Source organism: Pleurodeles waltl, chromosome 9, assembly GCF_031143425.1.
Source record: "Pleurodeles waltl isolate 20211129_DDA chromosome 9, aPleWal1.hap1.20221129, whole genome shotgun sequence".
Lineage (NCBI taxonomy): Eukaryota > Metazoa > Chordata > Amphibia > Caudata > Salamandridae > Pleurodeles > Pleurodeles waltl.
Genome location: NC_090448.1, coordinates 376,019,642 through 376,040,470, shown reverse-complemented (window position 1 = coordinate 376,040,470; position 20,829 = coordinate 376,019,642). Strand labels below are relative to the sequence as shown.

At 42.9% G+C, this 20,829-nt stretch overlaps 1 protein-coding gene across 2 annotated transcripts in view; it reads left to right on the top strand.

The window, feature by feature from the left end:
- Positions 1-3,812: 3,812 nt before the first annotated feature.
- Positions 3,813-20,829, top strand: part of LOC138259330 (uncharacterized) — a 53,849-nt gene continuing 36,832 nt past the window's right edge. The window contains exon 1 of one of the 2 annotated variants that reach the window (XM_069206969.1): positions 3,813-3,964. The gene's annotated coding sequence lies outside the window, so the exon portion shown is untranslated. Of the gene's footprint in view, positions 4,030-20,829 lie in introns of both variants that reach the window. The other variant, XM_069206968.1, reaches the window with a different exon arrangement.

Sequence of the window (20,829 nt, the reverse complement as noted above, 5' to 3'; positions counted from 1 at the left end):
CCCCTAAAGAGAGATTAGAAGAGGGACAGAGCACTTTGCGCTCTCCCCTAAAAGGGAGCAGAGGAAACCAGACTAGAACAGAGGTTAACAAAAGAAGAAAGTTTCTGATGCTTGCAAAAACATGGTGCAAGGTAGTCTGGCAACGCTCCAATGACAAGTTGCTCCAGAGTCAGTGACCAAGAAATCTGAAAGAGCTACCTCCTGTCAATGCAGAACGGTGTTGAGGGATCAGGCAAAATGACAAAGAACTAGACATTAGAGGTCTGGGTGGAGTGTAGTAAGTTATCAAGGAGGATAACATATTTGGGCTGGTGGACCGATGATTAACAGAGCTTTGAACTGAATTCTCTTTCTGACAGAAAGCCTATCAAGAGCCCATTATGCCTCAGAGACATGGACAGATTTACTCTGGCCTGCTGCAAGAGATAATGCCATGTTATGAAGTCTTTGGTGTTTGATGATTTGATGCTTTGATATGCCAAGTTATAAAGCATTTCCCTAGTCCAGATAAGAGAGATTGAGGGAGCTGGTCCCTCTTGCTCGGTTGTCCCAAGAAAGGAATGGAAGAATCTTACTTAGGATTTTCTCAAAGCCATTGAAGGAGGACCAGATTTTCTGGATCTGTGCTTTGAGAGAGAATTATAATAATCAAAAGTGCAGTTTCTCTGCTTCCTTGGCTGGGGAGGGAAAGGCTCCCAGAGATGATGGGCAGTGAAACATGGACCGCTGCAAAGAGATTCATACTGTAATGAGGGTTTCTATTTTGTTGCCGTTCCGCTGAAGGAAGTGACAACATTCAAGGCCTGCACTGTACATGTACATTATTCGAAAGGCAACACTGAATCAGAAACCACATTGTTAAATGATTTGAGTGCCATCAGCATAAGATAGCACCTTAAATCCGAAGCACCCGATCAACAATCCTAGGGGATGGACATATGTGGTGAAAAGAATAGGTCAGATATTCATAACCTGGAGTCTGCAACACCAACTAAGGAGGTGAGCGACTTTCGAAAATTAAACAATATTAGCAGAGTAATAAAGTATATTCTTAAAAAGTGCAATATTTAAAATTGAAAGTTGTAAATGTGAAGAAATATGAAAGGCTAAAAAGAATAAAAATTAAGCTTGTATCCTTATCTCGGTGAGAGGGTGCAGTGCAAGTACAATAAAGAGAATCCAGTATGGTCAATTGATGACCTCAATTGAAGATTATTGGCCTGCTGACAAAAAGAGAGCATGCAAAAAAGAGTAAGAACTTCATTTACAAGAAATTGGTGCATCGTGATCAATGCACCAGTTTTCTTGTGCCGCTCTGCGCCCCCCTAATGACGCCATGGGAGCGATGTATTTATAGTACGGTGCTCCATGGCACACAGTGTCCACAACTCCGTCAGAAATTCTGACGCAGTCGTGGCGCTAAGCCTTAGCATTGCTGGACTAGTGTCACAAATGTTGAAGCTAGTCCAGCAATGCTAAAAGGGACCCATTGGAAACTACACAGCATCACTTTAAAGCCTGCCCTGAGCAGGTGTTCAAAAAATGATGCTGTGACACCGCAGAATGGTGCAGTAAAATCTTGTTGATTTCACTGCACCACTTCTGCAGGGCTTTTTGTGGTGGAACGCCTACCTTACATACATTATACCTTGCACAGATATAATGTGGTGCAAGGCTTTACAAACTGGTGCAATATTAACATTGCACCAGTTTGTAAATGCATGGGGGACTGTTTGCGCCACCGTAGCATAAAAAAAAGTTACATGATGGCAGCGCAAGGGGCTTGTAAATGAGGCCTTAAGTGCTACTGTAGAGCCTAGCACATTGTGTCATTTATTAAAAATCAAACTACATTTTTAACAGCTCCAACCTTCACATTAAAATTAAAGTTTGGAGAAATTAACGGTTTTGCTGAAAGATCGGATGAGTGCATTCGAATATATATGGACCCCATTTGTAACATATGTCAAAGAACTGAGGTAGCAACCAGATTGCCAGGTGTGCCGGAAATAGAGAGAGTGGTGGGGTAAATCCTTCAGGAGTGGATACCTCAGAGTGAAACATAAGAGTTGTATATGTCTTATGTGGTTATAGGAGGTGACTACTGTTACTATGAACTGACATCAGTGGGCATGGACTGTTTGTTATTGTTTATTTTCTACATCCTATTTTTGTAGAAATAACACATATGTACTGCTTATACCCCTTTACCAAGTGGAATTTATGGGTACATCAACTCAAGGCTAATCATACTAAGAATACTTGTTATTTGTTACCAATCTAAATAAAGTTGTTAAAGAAATAAAGACTGAGTTTTGCATATTTTTCACTTTTGAATTAAATAAAATATTCCATAATGTGTGAACTTGGTTAATGTATACTGTACCTTTTTGTGTATTGTTTTGAAGCACAAATAATAGACATATCTAAGGCAAGGGTCCCCCTCTTCCAGTAGTGACTCAATGGAGCCCGTCCACAGAAGACAAAAGGTTAAGAACTGCTGTAATACATGGCAGTGTGGACACTTGAGGAATCCACATTGAAGTGCCAAATCTTTTGAACAAAAAAGGCAGAGAATCAGACTGAGAAAAGCCTGAAAAGAAGGACGGAGACTAAGCCAGAGTATGTCTGTGAAGCCGATCTCTTTGAGACATGGACAAGAATGGAATGGTCAACCGTATCAAAGACTGCTGACAAACTTAATAGCAAAAGGCTGGTGGGGGGCCTTGGTAACAGGTTGAACAAAGGAAGTAAAGAGCTATCTTTCCCTTCACCCTTGTTTGTCTTTACACATTTCTTGTTGTCAAACTCTGCCAATGTGTGTTTTTCTCTTCACTAACCCTTTCTATTCACATACAGCTCCTTTAAATTTACACTCCTTTGTTTCCTTCAGTCTGACCCCACTTACGTCTTACTGCTCACACCATCTTCTTGGGCTTTCTTTCCGTTGGGTAGCTTTTTTATCCTCAATAAACATGCACCCTCACTCATCATAACTGTCCCTCTTTGTTTAAGCACAGTGGTTCCCAACCGTGTGGTCCGGGGAGCCCTGGGGGTCCGTGAAGCCTCCTCGGAGGGTCAGTGATTTAGAAAATTAACAGATTCATAAAGTGTATATAAATAAAGTGGATAAATGTGCAATTGAAATGTTAAAACATAATGTAAATGTAAAAGAATTTGAAATTGTAGGCTAAAAACTAAATGTGTGTCCTCAAATTAATTTGCTGGACCAGTGCAGGTGCATCAAACAGGATATACTATGGATGATGTGTGGCTTCAATTAAATTTAGAAAAGCTCCATCCTTCCTATTAACTTTAACATTTTATTTTTTATTTTATTTTTTTGCAAATTTAATGAAATGTGTTCTCATTTATGTATGTGTTTGATGGAATGCGTATTTCTGTATTTTTTGTGTACTGTTCTGCAATTCAGATCATGACAATGATAGATCTGGGTCCCTGGTTTTCAGAAATGACTCAGTGGGGAGTCCCCGGATTCCAATAGTGATTCAGTGAGGGTCCCTGCCCTGTGTTCCAGTAATGATAAAGTGGGGGTCCACAGACGTCTAAAGATTGGGAACCGCTGTTCTAGCGAGTCCTTCTTAAAGTGCCCTGTGTTCTGCTTAGACTCTTTGTTCTCCCGCATCCTCTTTACAATCCGCCTCTTCTTCCTCCACCCTCCACCTCACACGCCACCGCTTGCTCCTCATCTTCGCCTACTGAGCTCCCACCACCCCAATCTTCTCCCTCCTCCACCACACAAACACGCAGGCATACGCACTCTGTATCCCTCCCTCCTCCCTCCCTGCTCCTCTCCGGTCTGCTCACCTCCGTCCCCTCCACACACCCCCCCCCCCCCTGCCCGCGGCTCGGCAGCAGAGCCGCAGCTGGCGCGCGGCAGCCGGGAAGAGCCTGTTACGCGCGCCGCTGGCCCGTGTCCGTTTCCCGCCAACAGCTGGAGAAGGTACGCGCTCTGAAGGGAAACACTCGTAGAGGTTGTTTGGGATATGGCATCGCCGGGCACAAAGGGTAAATAAACAAAGCTTGGTAAAATATTGAAAAGCAGACGTTAGAGAGAGTAGGGGCTGGCATGCGTAGGTAAAAATCCCGGCATTGCTTTGGTAAGGTATTTTAGATGAAAGACCACGCTCTAATCCCCGCCCTAAATGGCTCCAATATAACCCCGTCCGCCGCCGAAAGTGCTGTGGTTGCACTATCCTGTGGCTCCTCGGCCGCTCGGGGCAGGAGAGCGGAGTGTTATGCAGGTCCTCTCCTACCAGGTTCCTTTCACAGCAGCGCCACATACGCGTCACATCTGCTCCTGAATCTAGAGCTGAGAATTTAGGGTATAATCTCGACGTCTCTCCGTCTACCCTCACCCCCTTCTCAAACTCACCGGCTTATCCACCCCGAAATTCCCCGAAGGCCTTTAGTTAATCAAGCTATGCACTGTAAGGCGTTACCCTTTTTGTTGGTTCAACTGTCCGACGAGTGTGCCAGCACCTACCTCCAATTCTCGCCTTCTTCGGACAGCTGAAAATAAATAGATTTGTGGGCATGAAATTGATGATGTGCATATTAATACATGGTAGCCTGTAATACTTGTATAGAAACCCACTCCTAATTTTCTTATTACAGTATAGTTGTGACCTGTAATAAGAAAAATGACATATCATTTTAGTAATTATACAGAAATGCATGCCTTGATGAGATGGTAAAGTGCAGTGGAATGGTGGGGCTTGCTTGGCTGGCATGTTGTTGGTTTATAAAGCAGCCTATATAATACTTAATGACCAGAGTTGTGTTCTTTTTGTGCCATATGTCATTGTGCCATTCGGGTGGGGAAATGAAAAAGGTTGAGCGGTAGGATACTTATGCTTGATTGGAATTGACAGTTTGTTTGGAATTCTCATGAAGAGCAGTGTAGCACATGTGGGAATGTGTTGGTGTTGTGCACAATTGAAAGAGGTTGCTCATACTGTCACTGAAAACATGTAACATGAATGAAGTAAAGCATGCACTATTGCCACCATCCTTAAGGGTGATACGCTCTATATCTAGTGTGATATGAAACTCAGTTCTGTGGTGTCCATGCATTTATTGTGATGGCAAAGGGTTCTATATACTGGTTGGGTGAACTTTGAAGTTGCTGTGCTGCATTGAGTGAAAGGGAGAGAGCGGAACTGTGCCATATTTACAAAGATATGGCACTGTGCTGCTCTTGTCTAGCACTGGCGCACTTGTTGGATCATGTTGCAAGGGCACTTGCATTAAGGTCAGGATAGTTTTTGTGCAGGAAGGGGTACCTTTCTGCACAAAAACTGTCCTTGGAGGCATTCATCTTTACATGTGTGCTGTAGAACACATGTAAAGAGGAAGTAAAAAGGGCAAATAAAGTTTAGCCGTGTAATGTCTGTCTCAGGTAGGCACACCATTTTGGCACTAACCCATGTTTACAAGGCTTTGTAAATATGGGTTGTATCAAAACACACAAGAGGGTGCATGGGGAAGCCCATGCTCGATCTGTGTAATGCCTATCTAACGCAAGGTAGTGCAAGGCTGCCCTCTAACCTGCCTTGTGTTACTTTTTTTTTTTAACAAAGTCATGCAAATCTGGCTTTGCATGGCATTGTAAACCCCAAATGAGATTTTTCATCAGGGCTGTGCCAAAAAGCATCACAACTCTAATGCAAAATCTTAGTAAATCTGTGCCTAGGCCTTCACTATCTTCCTAAATTCCTGGTAGTCTTGGTTGTTTCTTTTCTTTGCCCATATAGAGAAGAAGGTTCCACCAATGGGATTCTTCTTGTATGAGGGGCAAATAAATACTCTAATGAGTTATTGTGGTTGAGTTGTGACATCACACTACCTATTGCCAGATCCAGCAGCATGTGTGCCATCCCTGTTGATTGAGGGAGGTAACTCCAGATTTTTCTATCTGAAAATTATAAAAGGCATAAAGTAACCCCTGCCATACATTATAAGGATATTGCAAGTCACTCAGAAGTTCCATAACCATATAAAGGAACAAGGCAGAAGGTCAAATTCCCTTATAAGGGTATGGAACTCTGAGGTGACTTGCAACAGCCTTATCATATATGCCAAGAGTACTTTATCTCATATAAAACTTAGTCACACCATCATCTTTCCCACAAAGCACTTAAAACCTTGGTGTGTAGCTTTTTCATATAAAAGGGTGGCATGTGTGCAAGCGTGAAGAATTAAAATGAAGCCTCTAGTGCTAAATTAAAACACATCAAAAACCTGTTATATATTTGTTGCAAACAAAAAAACTGCAGTAGCTCAGAACGAGTAGAACAATACAGAAAGATTCTAGTTTTTCCTGTATCTAAGGAGTGCAAACAATAACCATATTCTCTCTGCTTGGCATTGCAAGCTATTAAAACAGATCAGAAGAAAGAAAAGCAACTTTCTATTTCTGTTGCTTGAAAAATGCTATTTGGGATGTAAAAAGTCCAAACTGCGATTCAGTAACTTGTTACCGAATCACAGTTAGGGTTTTGCGATTCGGTAATAGGAAGGGGTGCGTGACAAGGGTGTCCCTTCCTAATACCAAATCCAGATGGTATGTATGATTGTTTTGTGACCGCCAATGCGGTCGCAAAACTATCGCAGTATTCGCAAACAGGTAAGGGTCCTAATGGGACCCCTTCCCCTTTGTGAATGGCAGCAAAAATATTTTTTCAGAGCAGGCAGTGGTCCCATGGACCACTGCCTGCTCTGAAAAAATGAAAAGAAAACTTTTCATTTTTGATTTTGAAATGTATCTCATTTTCCTTTAAGTAAAACGGGCTGCATTAAAAAAAAAACTGCTTTATTTAAAAGCAGTCACAGACATGGTGGTCTGCTGTCTCCAGCAGGCCACCATCCCTGTGAGAGCGGCCATTCGCAATGGGGTCACAAATTGCGACCTACCTCATGAATATTCATGAGGTAGGTCATTTGCGACCCCATTGGGAATCGCAAACAGTGTCATTGACACTGTTGTACATCAGGTTTTGCGACTCGCAAATTTCAAGTCGCATTTGCAAAAGTATAGGTAAACAGTGAAGGTCCTAGGGGAGGACCAAACCATATACTAAAAAAGTAGAATGTGAAAGGCAGTCTCCCACCCAAGGAAGTGGAATCAGTAGAAGGGAGCTGGAGGAACTAGGAACCCCAAGAGGTGAGTACCAGAGTGAACCCCAGTGACCAGGAGAGCAGAGGTAACTACCTGGTTTTTCCCAAAACTGACAGGAGGACTTTGGAAAAGGATTATGCAAGACACAACCAAGACTGGAAGAACCCAAGGGTGGATCCTGACAGAAGAGTACCTGCAAAGGAAGGGGACCAAGTCCAGGGTCCAGTTGCAGTCCCAGTGGCCAGAAGATTAAGTAAACGGTGCAGAGGAGTCCGAATCAGAGGACCCACCCAAGAGGGAAACCCTAAATAGCCCAGGAAGGGGTATTGGTCACCTAGCAGGGTGACCGCCTATCAGGAAAGGGCTCTGATGTCACCTATCTGACCTGGCCACTCAGATGCTCCCAGGGGCCTCTTCCCACCTTGTCTTCAAGATGGTACAATCAAGTGGTCACCTGGAGGAGCTCTGGGCACCACCCTTAGGGTGGTGATGGACAGGGGAGTGGTCACTCCTCTTTCCTTTGTCCAGTTTCGTGCCAGAGCGGGGACCGGGGTCCCTGGACTGGTGCAAACCAGTTTATGCAAGGACAGTACCAAATCCCCTCCAAAGCATACCGGTGGCTTGGAGAGGCTACCGCTCCTAAGCTATGTAAACCTATTTCCAAGGGAGAGGGTGTTACCCCCTCTCCCACAGGAAATCCTTTGTTCTGTCTTCCCCTGCCTGAGCTGGTCAAGCAGCAGGAGGGCAGAAAACTGTCTGAGGGGCTGCAGTGCCACAAGCTGCCCAAACAACCCCGTAAAACTGATAGGAACAATGTTGGGGGTCCTCTAAGCAGCACCCAGAGTGCAAGGAATCATATAACCAATACTGGTAACAGTTTTGGGGTATGATTTTGACATGTTTTATACCAAACATGCCCAGGCTCGGAGTTACCATTATGTAGCTGGACACAGGTGACCTATGTTGAGTACACGGGTAAAATGGCTTCCCCGCACTTACTAAGTCCAGTGCAATGGAGCTGGAGTTCGTAGGGGTACCTCTGCTCATTCAGGGGTGCCCTCACACACAAGTAGCTGCACCCTGCACTGTGAGCTAGGAGGTCCTACTATAGGGGTGACTTACAGTGACCTGGTGCAGTGAACTGCGGGGAAAGGGTACATGCACCTTTACATGCAGGCTGCAATAGCAGGCCTGCAGATACATTTTGCATGGGCTCCCATGGGTGGCACAATAAATGCTGCAGCCCATGGGGAACCCCTGGTCCTCCAATTCCCTGGATATCTAAGTACCGTACACTAGGGGCATATATGGGGGCACCAGTAGGCCAATTGTGGGGTGTGCAAAGTCATGAGCAACCATATTTAGAGGGAGAGAACACAATCACTGGGGTCCTGGTTTGCAGGATCCCAGTGAAAACAGTCAAAGCATACTGATAGCAGGCAAAAAGTGGGGGTAACCATGCCAAAAAGAGGGTACTTTCCTACAGTGATGTCAGAACTCATCTGTAATAACCTTAAAATAGTGGAGTTCTGATGCCTTTTCTTTATAATTGGTGACTTTGTCCATCACAGGTCACCAGTTATATAGAAATTAGTGACTGCCATTTAATTAGGGATTGCAGAATCCCATCTATTGTATTATTTATGTTTCCCCCCTTAAAACTGCCACAGTGCCCATATAGATAAAAGAGGAATTGAAAGTCCACTGTTTCTTTTCTGCGAAAATCTGGCATATACGCAGCAATGTGTAAGGAATGCCAAAGAGCAGAATTGTGGTTGCCGTTTAAACAATGCTTCGGATAATTAACATTTTAGCTCCTATTTCAAAACAATTTCGGTTCTAACGCCTGACTTCAGTTTTACCAACTGCTCATACTGCACATTCTCTCAAAGGACCTCTTTTAATTAACTAACACCCTGTAGAAGAACAATAGCGTCTTTCATATGCACGTTATGCGTCTCTCACTAGAAGATACTTTAAAATTTAAGACATCACAATACCTATAAAAAGATACTCCATGTTTGGCACCCTTCTAAAGTTGGGGTCCTCTCTTTGAGAGCAGTACCTGTAATGTAAACATTCATTTGTATGGGTAGTGAAAGGGAATCTTTCTTGGTAAAGATGGAACGATTCTTTCCATCATGTTTGAATTACATTTAATCACTTATGATTTTAGTTAATGCTGCAGAGAAATGCCCTTCCATCAGCCAGTCAATTACGGATGTTTACACGGTTTGGGCAACACGGTCACCTCTTTACATGCCTGAACATAACCATCAACGCTTCCGCTTGACCATTTAACTTGTGCAAAGTGCCAAGCACTGCACAGTACACTTTGTGCAGCTATTGCAATGACGTTTGATCCTTTTTATCTAGACAATAACTTTTATTAAAATCTGAAAATGTGGCTAATGTGGCAACTGCAAATTCATATTTATGTGGAAAGAGCTGCATAATCACACTTTTACAGCGGTCCTGTTTACATCAAATCACTACCACTGTCCTTGACTTGGTGTCCTACTTTAAGAAACAGATATTTAAATCAGCTGAAGCGCGCCTCTTCAAATGATTCAGTAGTCTAACTCTTCATATACTGGAACTCTTCAAAGAAAATAGGATATGTGGTAGGTCCGTGAATGGAAGAACGTGTTTTCAAACTGTTGTATCTCTTACCTTCGGCTTCAGACTACCTCTTACTTTCAGTTAGAATCAATAGGAACTTTACTAGACTAACCAAATAGATCTGCTTCTTTGAGTAACCAGTGTTAGAATAGAAGAATTGAGATCTAGAGGAAGGTCTTTCTCAGATGGAAGCGTTGTACCTGTCCTCATCACCACTGATGCCAAAGCCCCAGACAGTGGATCTCTTGGTCACTTGGTGTCAAAAAGTGAACTTGGCATCAAAGTTAGTGAATGGTGAAAATCTCGATCTTAAGAGGGTGAGATTACATCACTCTTCGATGTCGAAAAACAAACCGGACAGTTCTTAGACTTGAAGGCCCTGGACATAAAATGGCATCAGCCATGTGCTGGGATGCGAATGACCTCTGCATGGCTTGGTGGAGCTTGCACAGACGCCATGATCCCCCTGATAGCAAGTCTCTGTGTATTTTTAATTGTTTGCATTAACTTGCATGACAATCATGCATGCAAGCACAGGGTTTGTAGGATATGAATTAAGACCCAGGGCAGAGCTCTGTTACACCGAGTGGCACACCAGCTTGGTCACACATTTCTTTTCTTTTTCATGGATAAGGAGATTCATCAGTTCAACACCACAGTCCAGGGAAATCCAAAGCAGGAGAAGATCTCAAGGTGAGATCTCGTTAATACCTCGTAGTGGTGTTCCTCAGGGGTACCGCCTCCTAGTACCAGGTGGCCTGATCATCACAACCAAAATATATTTGTTGCTTGGGAGGACGGAGGCCAAATGTACTGAAAATGCAATTGCTTCAGTTTACGAATAGACACAATGATATAAAATTATCTTATGGGATACATTTAATCTTAGCTGAAAAATTATGAACCATTCATCACTTTATCACGGGTCCGGTGTGTTCATAAATAAAATGCACATAATATTTCAACTTATTTTATATAACACTTCTTAAACCAGAAAACCATTGTATTGCATATCATTAGGGCTTGTATGTCATATACCTATACAAGCACATTTATTTCAATATGAAAAACTATTTTTTCCATTCTCATCCATTCCATCATTAAAAAGAAAATGTAAATTACGTGTACAAAATTATCCCAAAAAATCATCCAAAGGTTCCTTGCAGCGCATTTGTAAGCACAACACCAATACCATTCCAGTGTGTACTAACTACTAACTCAATGATTGGCTACGCTGATAGAGTTTTATGCTTTTCCACTCTTGTTTATGTCATCTCATACGTTTATCAAATTCCTTCTTTTGAGTTTTTAGCCTCTAAAACGGCGTGGTGCATTTCAGACCCTTCTTATTTTATAAGCAGAGAGAAAGGAATCCATTTTGGGTCTCCTGTAGGGGTGTAGTTCACAGGATGGAAGATGAAGACAGACTGTCAGACAGGAATGTAAGATCTAGCAAAGTCCAAAAACATTCTTGAAGTCCTTTGAACTGGACTAGTATGCTATGAAGGGAAAGACAGGTACCTCTTTTGAAGTGTAAGGAAGTTTCTGCCCCCTACCGGTGCATTCTTTCCCAGAGGAATGCTGTAGATTGTTTTGTGTACTATCCAGGTAAGGAACGTCCTGCTCCTTATGTGTAATTGTTCCAAAAGCTCCTCACAGGGAACACGCATCTCCAGCCCCATCCTACCATTCTATAGAACAAAGAGACATGACAGAGCAGATAGAGTGAACCTAAATCAACTACAATGAAACCAGACAACACAGAACAGAGCAGGCCTAGAGAATACATATTTTAGTCTGCTAGCAAGGTCAGTGGACCATAGATTTTTGACTGACCCATGTTCAGGCGGCACACACCAATGTGCAGGAGAAGATTTCTGAATTGCACAGCTGGTGCCTTTGACAGCTAGTTGCAAGTGCTGCTTGGGAGGAGACTTAAAGACAGGAGCTTTCACTGAGGAGAAAAGGGTATTGATTGAACATATCTTTACATTGAAAAGCTACCTCAAGAATGATCTATGTCCCTGTTTCTTGGAAAAAGAATACACTATGCTGGAAAGAGTGTTTACATAAGTGTACGGCCCTGAGCGAGATGTTGGGAAGGAACCACTTTGCCTGAACCTGTAGTGAGCAGTTTTTCATGTCCCATCACAGCACCCATTTCCCCCTTTGTTAATGTGACACCCAAACATGTCTCTTGGTAGGCCAGAGGCCTATCTTTGTGGTTCACTGACATGGCACAGAGACTGCTTTTCAGAAGAGGCCAGGGGTGGCATTCTCTAGCTCTTGGCCCTCACTGACCTAATCCCTGTGACCATTCAACCTGTGTTTGACCTGCACCATCACTGAGAAGGATTGTCAAATAGGCCAAGTTTCTGTCTTCTCAATTACCTTCATCAGCTCTGCCATCATTGGTACTACTGGGGTGGATTTTAGTGTGCAGGGACTAAGAATCCATTTGATTCTTGTATTACTCTATCCAGAGTCTTGTCAAAGAGACTTAAATTGGGTGTTTTATTCAGTCCTGTTTTAAATAGGGGGTGAGGTATTTTAGGCACAAGTGACCTCCTTGGAGGTGTCTGAAGACTTACTTAGCAACCACCTCACAAGGAAAGGGAGGATCGTGACCGCCAGCTTCCCTGACATTGCTGGAACACTCCATATCCTCTGCTCCCCAGCAAAGCCAGAGGGGTTCTGTAGACCATGCACAGAACAGTCACACCATAATTCAAAACCCCAAGGCCAACATGAAGGGTGAGATCAAATTAAAAACTGCAAAGACGTTGACAAACATCATTAGAAGGCACTGAGACAGTTAAATGTGGGCTAACACAGGAAATTGTCATTCCCTGCCGAAAGGAATACTGCTAAGGCTACAGGCTACTACCATTAACTATAGACTTTTTGATTGCCCTGATTAAACCCTGCAGATACCTTTGTCTGTGTTGATGAATGCAGAGAAGGCAGAGCACTCGTTGGAGATTGATTTATGACATGCTGTGTAAGCTGCGCAGAGTTTTGAGTCCCTAACCTCGTCATCTGCCCAAGTAAGCCTTGGCCTCCTCATTTTGCTACCCTGACAAATTCTAAGGGAGTGAAGCAGAAGCTTAGTTGTTGTGACCAATAGGAGAAGGGCACAACGCAGCACTGCCAAAAGGCCTAACTGTCACAGTAGTAGCAAAGTAATCCTTGCTGCTTGCCCTGGAACCACCAGTTCTCAAACAGTCTTGAATGCAAGTGAAACATTGAAAGTGCCTGAGAGCATTCAGATCTGGTCCCAGTAGGGTCTAAAGTGTTGGCACCTGTACAGATCCGTTTGTTGACCTGGTACTACCAGCAAGAAGGGCTTGATAAGGGAACTACAACACCTCTTAAAGACCTCCTTCATTTCGTTCAGGTCAATGAACTGCCTGGGACTCAAGATCCTACCTGCCATGAAAGCACACTATGCAGACAGTATCTCTTCTTTGAATGTTTTCCGGTGCAGGTTGCACATTTGTTTTAAACAGTGGCATACTTCAGGTGAGAAAACTGGACAGTGAAAAGGTCTTTTGTTGGGGTTAGCCACCTCTCTAGTATATTTACTCTCTACTCACAGGAAGAGACATTCCCAAAGCCAGATATGCTAAAGAAACCCTGACACGCAATGACTCTCAAAGAAGCCTTAGAGGTGCATCATCCCTAACCAGTTTGACCAAACATGACACATAAAGAATCCACTTGTCAAACAGAAGCTTTCCAGGTCAAATAAGTTGAACAAGCCCCATAAAAATCTAACATGTGTAACTTTGCTTCTTCCTCCGAAGAGTGCAAAGGAAAGAAATACTGGAATCAGCAGGTCCTGACAATACTGAAAATTGGAAACTAATTTGGGCAAAATGTTTGGATCATGGCAAAGCATCACCTTGTCTGAGAAATGACTCATGGTACAGAAGAGCACTAATGTCAAAAGGTTCAACATGAGAAATCTGATGACCCTGAAAGTGTTAGGAGTAAATTGCAAGAAGGGATTATTGAGTGTACTGGACATCAACAAGAAAAACCTCTCAAAGGTGAGAAGCCGAATTTGAATTGACTGAAATCAAGAAAACCCCCTAAGGCATGAATAAAGAACCATTGGCTATGAAGCTCAACCCAGTAAACAACATCCTTAGGAAATCCAACATTTTAATTTGTTCACAAGAAGTAGCCATAATGCTCTTGGTCGAACATAAGGTCTCAAGACGTTTCCAATGGTAGGAGTACAGAGTATGGGTACAAAGATGCATGTACTGTTTAATAGAAGCAGCCACCTCTTCTAATCAACCCAAAGACGGAACACTTAACCTCTCATAGGTACTGTAGCATCCTGACAATGGAATAGAAACAGTTACCTCTTCTGAGCACCCCATGGATCAAAGGCTCAACCTCTGTGCCATCAGGCTCAGATGTTGGAGACTGGGAGTTGATAAAAAAGGAACTGGCGTTACTGGAAATAATCTAGGTGGCTGGACAGATGGCTGGAGGAGGAAAGGACGCCATGCCCTTTGTGGCCAACATGAATCCACCAAAGAAACTTCTGCATGATTGTCCCTGATTTTCTAGTACATTCTGTTTAGAAAGAGAAAAATGGAGCAAAGGCAAAAAGAAGATCCTTGGCAATGAGGTGACATCACATACACTGACCAAGGTCTGTTAGATAGAAGAGAGGGAAAGTCTGAACCTCTCCACTTTCACCTGAACAGGTAAAAGTACAGACACAGAGAGAGTGAAATAGAGGAGCTCCTGATCAGTGAGTCTGCACCCCAGTCTCCTTCCCCAGAAGGAAGACTGCCATCAATGAAAGGAGATTGGAATCTGACACCGATGATCCAAGATAATGCCACTAACTATTACCAACCTTAGTGCTCTTTTACGCCACTGATGATTTATATAAGCTCAAGCACCCAATTTTCAACCTTGACATCTACTGCCTTATGCTTCAGGAGAGGGTCAAAGATAAGCAGGGATCCACAAATGGCTTCTAACTCTCTCAAACTGGAGGAAGCCATTGCTTTCTCTCTAGACTAAAATCTCTGAATAGACCCATCCTCCAACATTGTCTCCAACACACTTTGCTGGTATCTGTTGTTAAAATCACTGGAGGGAGAAGTGCTAGAGGATTGCTTTTCAGCAGGTAAGCAGGGACCCATTACCAATCCAGATCATACCGAATCTGGGCAGCTATCTCATCTGAACCTTGAGGTCCATACAGGATGGATTTGAGTGCTGTAGCAGGTGATGCTTGAAAGGTTGAAGGTGAAGCAGAAAGCAAGGAACAAGCAGGAGGTTGGCTGACATATTTTCTTGGACTTTCAGATGTTCAAAAGACCAAAGCCCGAGGTTGAGATGAAAGACTCGTTAAACAAGACGTCAACTTTTCTTGACAAGACAGAAATAGGAACAATCACCCCAGATCCATCCTGAAGATTGCTCCTATGAACTGCAGATTCTGAGATGGAGTCAGCTCAGATTTGCTAACTTTCAGAATGAAGCCAGGAGAGTGGAGAACTTTGTACTCCTGTTAAACTGCATCAGTGCTCTCTGAAGAAGAAGAAACACAAGTTAGCAATTATCAAGATAGGGAAAGATTCAAATGCTTCTGTAATGTAAGATGCCCTCAGTTCAAGCCAAAGCTTTGGGGAACATACTTGGAGCTGAAGGTAGTCCAAAAGGTAGAATGCAAAATTGATAGTGTAGATCCATTACACAGAAATGTAGATACTACTGCAAAGGTGGTTGGCTGGGCCCATAGAAATATGTGTCTTTTAAACTCATTGAAGCAAGAAAGCCCCCTGAAGCTACCAGTGGTAGAATGGATTAAAGTTTTGTCATCTTCAACTGCTGGCAGGGAAGAAACGAAGTCACTTCTTTCATGCCCTGAACCGGTTCACATTCTTCTAAATACTTCTCGATGAGAAATAGAATGGAGTAATATCCTTGACCTCACTCAGTCTCTAGGATTGGGACAATGGTTGCCTTTCATGGTAGCTCCTGAATTACCTGATGATGACCTTGGCATCCTAAAGGGCAACGTGAACAATGCACTGGTCTCATACAGTTTTGTATCCTCTTTTTACAATTTGCAGCATCCAGTTGCCTGACATCAAAGATTCCCAGACACCGCATAAGCCCAAAAGGCAGCCTGAGACCAGGCTGGCGTAGTCAAGGCATGGAGAAAGGAGGGGTGGTAGGCTTGCAAACAGGCTGATGCCAGGTTACGTGGGTGTAGGAGCCTCCCGGCACGACCACTTCTGCAAAAAGGATAACCAGAACCTCCCCTATCAGAAGAAGGACTGCAATAAATTGGGTTATTAGTTTTTAGTAGTTATTCGTTTATTTGGGTGAGAGTCCCCGTCAAGTAATAAGTGCAATCCTTATCTGGGCAAACCATAAAAAGTCACTAAATCAACCTGTGCTTAATCATCTGGTACCTTGGCACAATAGCAGTCAGGCTTATCTTAGTGGCAATGTGTAAAGAATTTATGCACCACTCAAACAGAAATAAAGTGAAAACACAACACAAGAAAAATCACAAACCAATTTAGAAAAATAGAGTCAATTTTGAGAAGTGAAAAACTACAAAATCCAATAAGTACAACCAGAGTTATGAAAAGTTTCAGGAGAAAATAGTGCCAAAAAGTACAAAGCACCACTCTTGGTTATCTGGTTGTGGTGTACTGGGCCACATTCATTCATCTGGCCCAGATTCACTCAGGCTTTGCTCTTGCAAGGGAACTAGCTTTCTAATGAAAATAATATTTTATTTCTCAGTGCAAGTAACGCTTTCTGTCAAGGGGTGCTACAGTGCAAGCAACCATAGTTATTGATGAAAAAGGCAATCTACTAAAATAGCTATACAATGCTTTGCACAACCAAGGAGAGATTATTTAAATTCTCAAAAAGTATCCATGCATTTAATGTATGCTGAAGTTCATAGCACACAGCTATTAGAAGAAATTCTTCAATGTTTGCCTAGCATAGGAATTTATACTGAAGCATATTCTTCCAGTACATATACTGTGCTAGACACCTCTGCAATTCTGTGCATCAAACAAGGCAGTCTTCTAAAGTGTCAGGGCAGAGGATGGCAGCAGCAATAACATATCTTAGTAAATATGCCACTGTGTTATGTCTTCCCTCTTAAGCAATGCAAACCAGAAAACTTGGTTGCTCTGCTACACTGTGTGAAAATTTTATAGATTTGCTCTCTTCGGCCTATGGACATATTTCTAACTGACACTGACAACTACTCCTCAGTGTTACATGCTGGTCCAAACTGTATTACATGGTGTGAGAATTCCATTTAAGTTTCACTCATAGTTAAACAGAGCTCATTACTCGAAAGCATATTTATTTATTAGCATGATTTGTAGAGCACATGGCTACCTTTAAATGTTTCCCAGCACTACCTCCTCACTAAACCAACCGGTATTAGCAGAGCCGAATGTGACTACTAAGGAAGAATAGGTGGAAACAGCCACGTTTTGAGCAATTTACAGAAGGCCGTAAGTGATTTGGAAGCTCTCAGTGATTGTGGCAAGGTATTCCACAGTTTTAGTAGCAAATATACAAATGCCCGACTACCTTGATGGGTTCTCTTAATTCTGGACACCCCATCCAGGTCCTGAAGGCTAGAGTTGAGTGAGTGACTAGGTGTATACCAGGACTCCAAGGGTCTCAATTACATGGGTCCTTTTTTGGAAAGACACTTATGCATATAGCACAGTGGTTTGCATTGAACCCGGCCTTCAATTGGCAGCCAGTGAAAGGTGTGTAACATACTGGCTGAGAATATAAATCTGGGTGCATGAAGGAGAAGACTTGCTTCGCATTTTGTATGGTCTGAAGCCATTTTGAGCAGAGATTTTGCAGCTCCCAGATGTAGGACATTACCGTAGTCCAGTCTGGAGATTATCAGAGCCTCAACTACAATTTTGGGAGCAGAGGCCACGAGGCATCTCAAGATTTTCCTTACCCACTTAAGGATGCCAAAACAGGTAGCACTACTTTGTTGATCTGGTGGCTCATGGTCAGCTTTTCATCAACCCATACCCCCAAGTTTTTAACCATGTTAACCGGTAAAGTAGTGGTACCCATGATAGCTGGTCCCAGATGAGGACCCCAAATGTGGGGTTGATTGCCCACCATCAGGACCTCCTTCTTGTCTCCATTCAATTTTAACGAGTTCATATTCATCCAAGATGAATCTTGGACAAGACAAGTGGTTATCGTGAGATGATAAGTATACTACAATTTGGGTACCATCTGCATAGGAAAACAAAGTGAGCTCATGGGATACTATGATCTCAGCTAAAAGTCTCATGTAAAGGTTAACAAGAAGAAGGCTTAAGGTAGAGCACTGCGGCACTCCCAAGACTAAGTTGTGTGACTTAGACCTTTAATGATGTGAGTGAACCTGAAAAACAAGCTCATCCAAGTTAGTGATGTGCCCAAAACACCCATATTTCATAGTCTGGACAGCAGAATAGAATGATTCAAGTGTCAAATGCAGCACTAAGATCCAAATGGATCAGTGCGGCCATGTCCCCTATGTCTAACTGACAGTGCAGATATTCTGTAATGCCAAGAAGGGCAGATTCAGTGCTGTGATCGGACCTGAAGCCTGATTGTGAAGGGTGCAGTAGGCATTTGGTTCAATATAGGAAATACGCTGCTGGTTGACGTTTCTCCAACACCTTAGCCAGTGTAAACAAGAGTGATATAGGCCTATAATTTGACCATATAAGAGGATCCAAGTTATTTTTTTTAATAAAGGTGTAACCAGAGCAAATTTCCATGCTAAAGGTACAATGCATTCTTTCAAGGAAGAGTTTAACAGTAGCTTAAATTGCACCATAACCGGTATTGCAAACATGCCCATTATCGAGGGAGGACAAGGATCAAGAGGGGAACCTGATCTAGTAGCTGCTAACAGTGAGAGGAATTATGTCACATCTAAAGGTTAGAAGGTATTCAGGGCACATGTTGTTTTGGCAGGAACGACTGATGGACTAACCACGAGTGCCTGCGAAGGAGTGAATATCTGCAACATTCTTTAGAAAAAACTCTGCAATTTCATCACATTGAACTTGTGTGAGAAGGTTAATGGGTGCAGTATTGGCCAGGTCTGAGAAGTTCTTGACTGACCTGAATAAAGTTTTAGGGCAGTTTTGGGCCACAGTAATTTTATTTGATTACAATTTAACTTTAACCATGCTACAGTCCTTCTGGTATGTTTTTTAGAGCTATTTAATATCTTATTTTGTCCTCATGACTAGTTTTCCACCATCCTCTCTCCAATCCTTTGCACAATTTTTCAACTTGGAGCAGAGAATCATTATATCATGGAGCAGAAGGGTGAATACGATGTAATTTTTTTGCTGGTAACTGGAGCTAGCACATCAGGTGAGCATCTGATCCAGGAGTCTAAAATATGGACCTCAGCCTCTACTGCATCACTCAGTGTGGGGGAGTTGCCTTCTAGTAAGGAATTCAGAGCTAACATATCAAGTTCGGACCAACTCCTCCCAGAAGCAGTCTTTGGCGTTTCTCTCATTTGAGGTCCTGATTGACCTTACAACGATGACGGGACTGCAAAATGATCAGTCCATGTAAAGGGATTGGCTGGTCAGTCTGTAAACCATTAAGGTTAGTGAATATAGGATCCAACATATGGCCAGCAATATGAGTAGGAGAAGTTGTAATAAGATGGGCATTAAAAACAGCAAGGTCCTCTATAATAGACATAGCCATGCTGCAGTCTGCTTCGTCAAAATGGATGCTGAGATCGCCCACTATAGTAAAAATCTAAAGTTTAAGAATGGGCAATGCAGGAACTTCAATTGACTGCACTGCCAGGTGGGCAAAAAATTAAAGCACCACACAGAGTGATTTTTTATTTTTTGTATTTGTTTATTTAGTTTGCTGTGAACACAGACATTAACAAAAGCTGAAAAGCAGCGCAACATGCATTAACAGATTCAGTTAGTAGATTGCACAGGAGAACAAGTCAATTAGGAAGTTACAACAGCTTTAGCGGATAAGGGGGAGAAGGAGGAGAGGAGTTACAGGGGAGGAACGGTGAGGAAGATAGGGGGAAGTGGGGAGGGGTGAAGTGGGGGAGCTGGTAAGGGAGAAGGGGGGCACTCAGACCCATATCCTGACGAACAAGAACATTGATCATGCACCATCCGGAACAATTTACCAATACGACATAGCCAATACAGACATCTCCAATATTACCCTGCACCCTCTGAGAGCTCTGTAGCTCCAGGAGAATCTGCATTAGTCACTCCCAGGTACACCACTAATGGGGACCAAATATTTTAGGGGCGGAAACCAGCAGGCATCATGTCCCAGTAGTTTTGCAATTGTTCTTAACAGTATACTGCATCGTGCAGCCAGTTTGTTTTCCGTGGTACCCTGCACCCCCCAGCACACTGCAAATCTCCATTTTGCTACAAGAAGCAGCATCCCCACCAGTCTTCGTTCATCATCTGGAATATCTTTAACATAAGCCCAGAAAAGTGGAAATTATGATGCTTATTGAGTGGTAACATCCATTAATGGAAATATGATGGACCTAGCCCAAATGATCATGATGCCATAAAGACCGCCAAGGTAAACAAATTCCCTAATCAGGACATCCAAATTGTCCTGTGGATTATTCATGTAAAGCATGACATCATCTGCATGCATTAATAAAAGGATCACCATAGGTGTGAAAGCCAAGCCTCTATGTGTGTATGGTGTTGTTGTAGTCTCGCAGCAAGTGGTTCCATGGCTACAGCAAATTATATGGGTCAGATGGGGCAGCCCTGACGAATGCCCCCTCGTCACTGGGAATTGTGTGGAAATACTCCCATTGATAGGCAAACAGGGAGTTGGCTTCTTCTAGAGAAGACCAGTCAATCGAAGGAATTTAGGGCTACATTCAAGGCGAGCCAGGAGCATAAAAATATATGGCCACTCAAGCAAGTCAAACATCTTAGTGGCATCTAAAAATACTGCAGCAGCTCTGCAGGACAGGTCAATTGTCTCTGCTA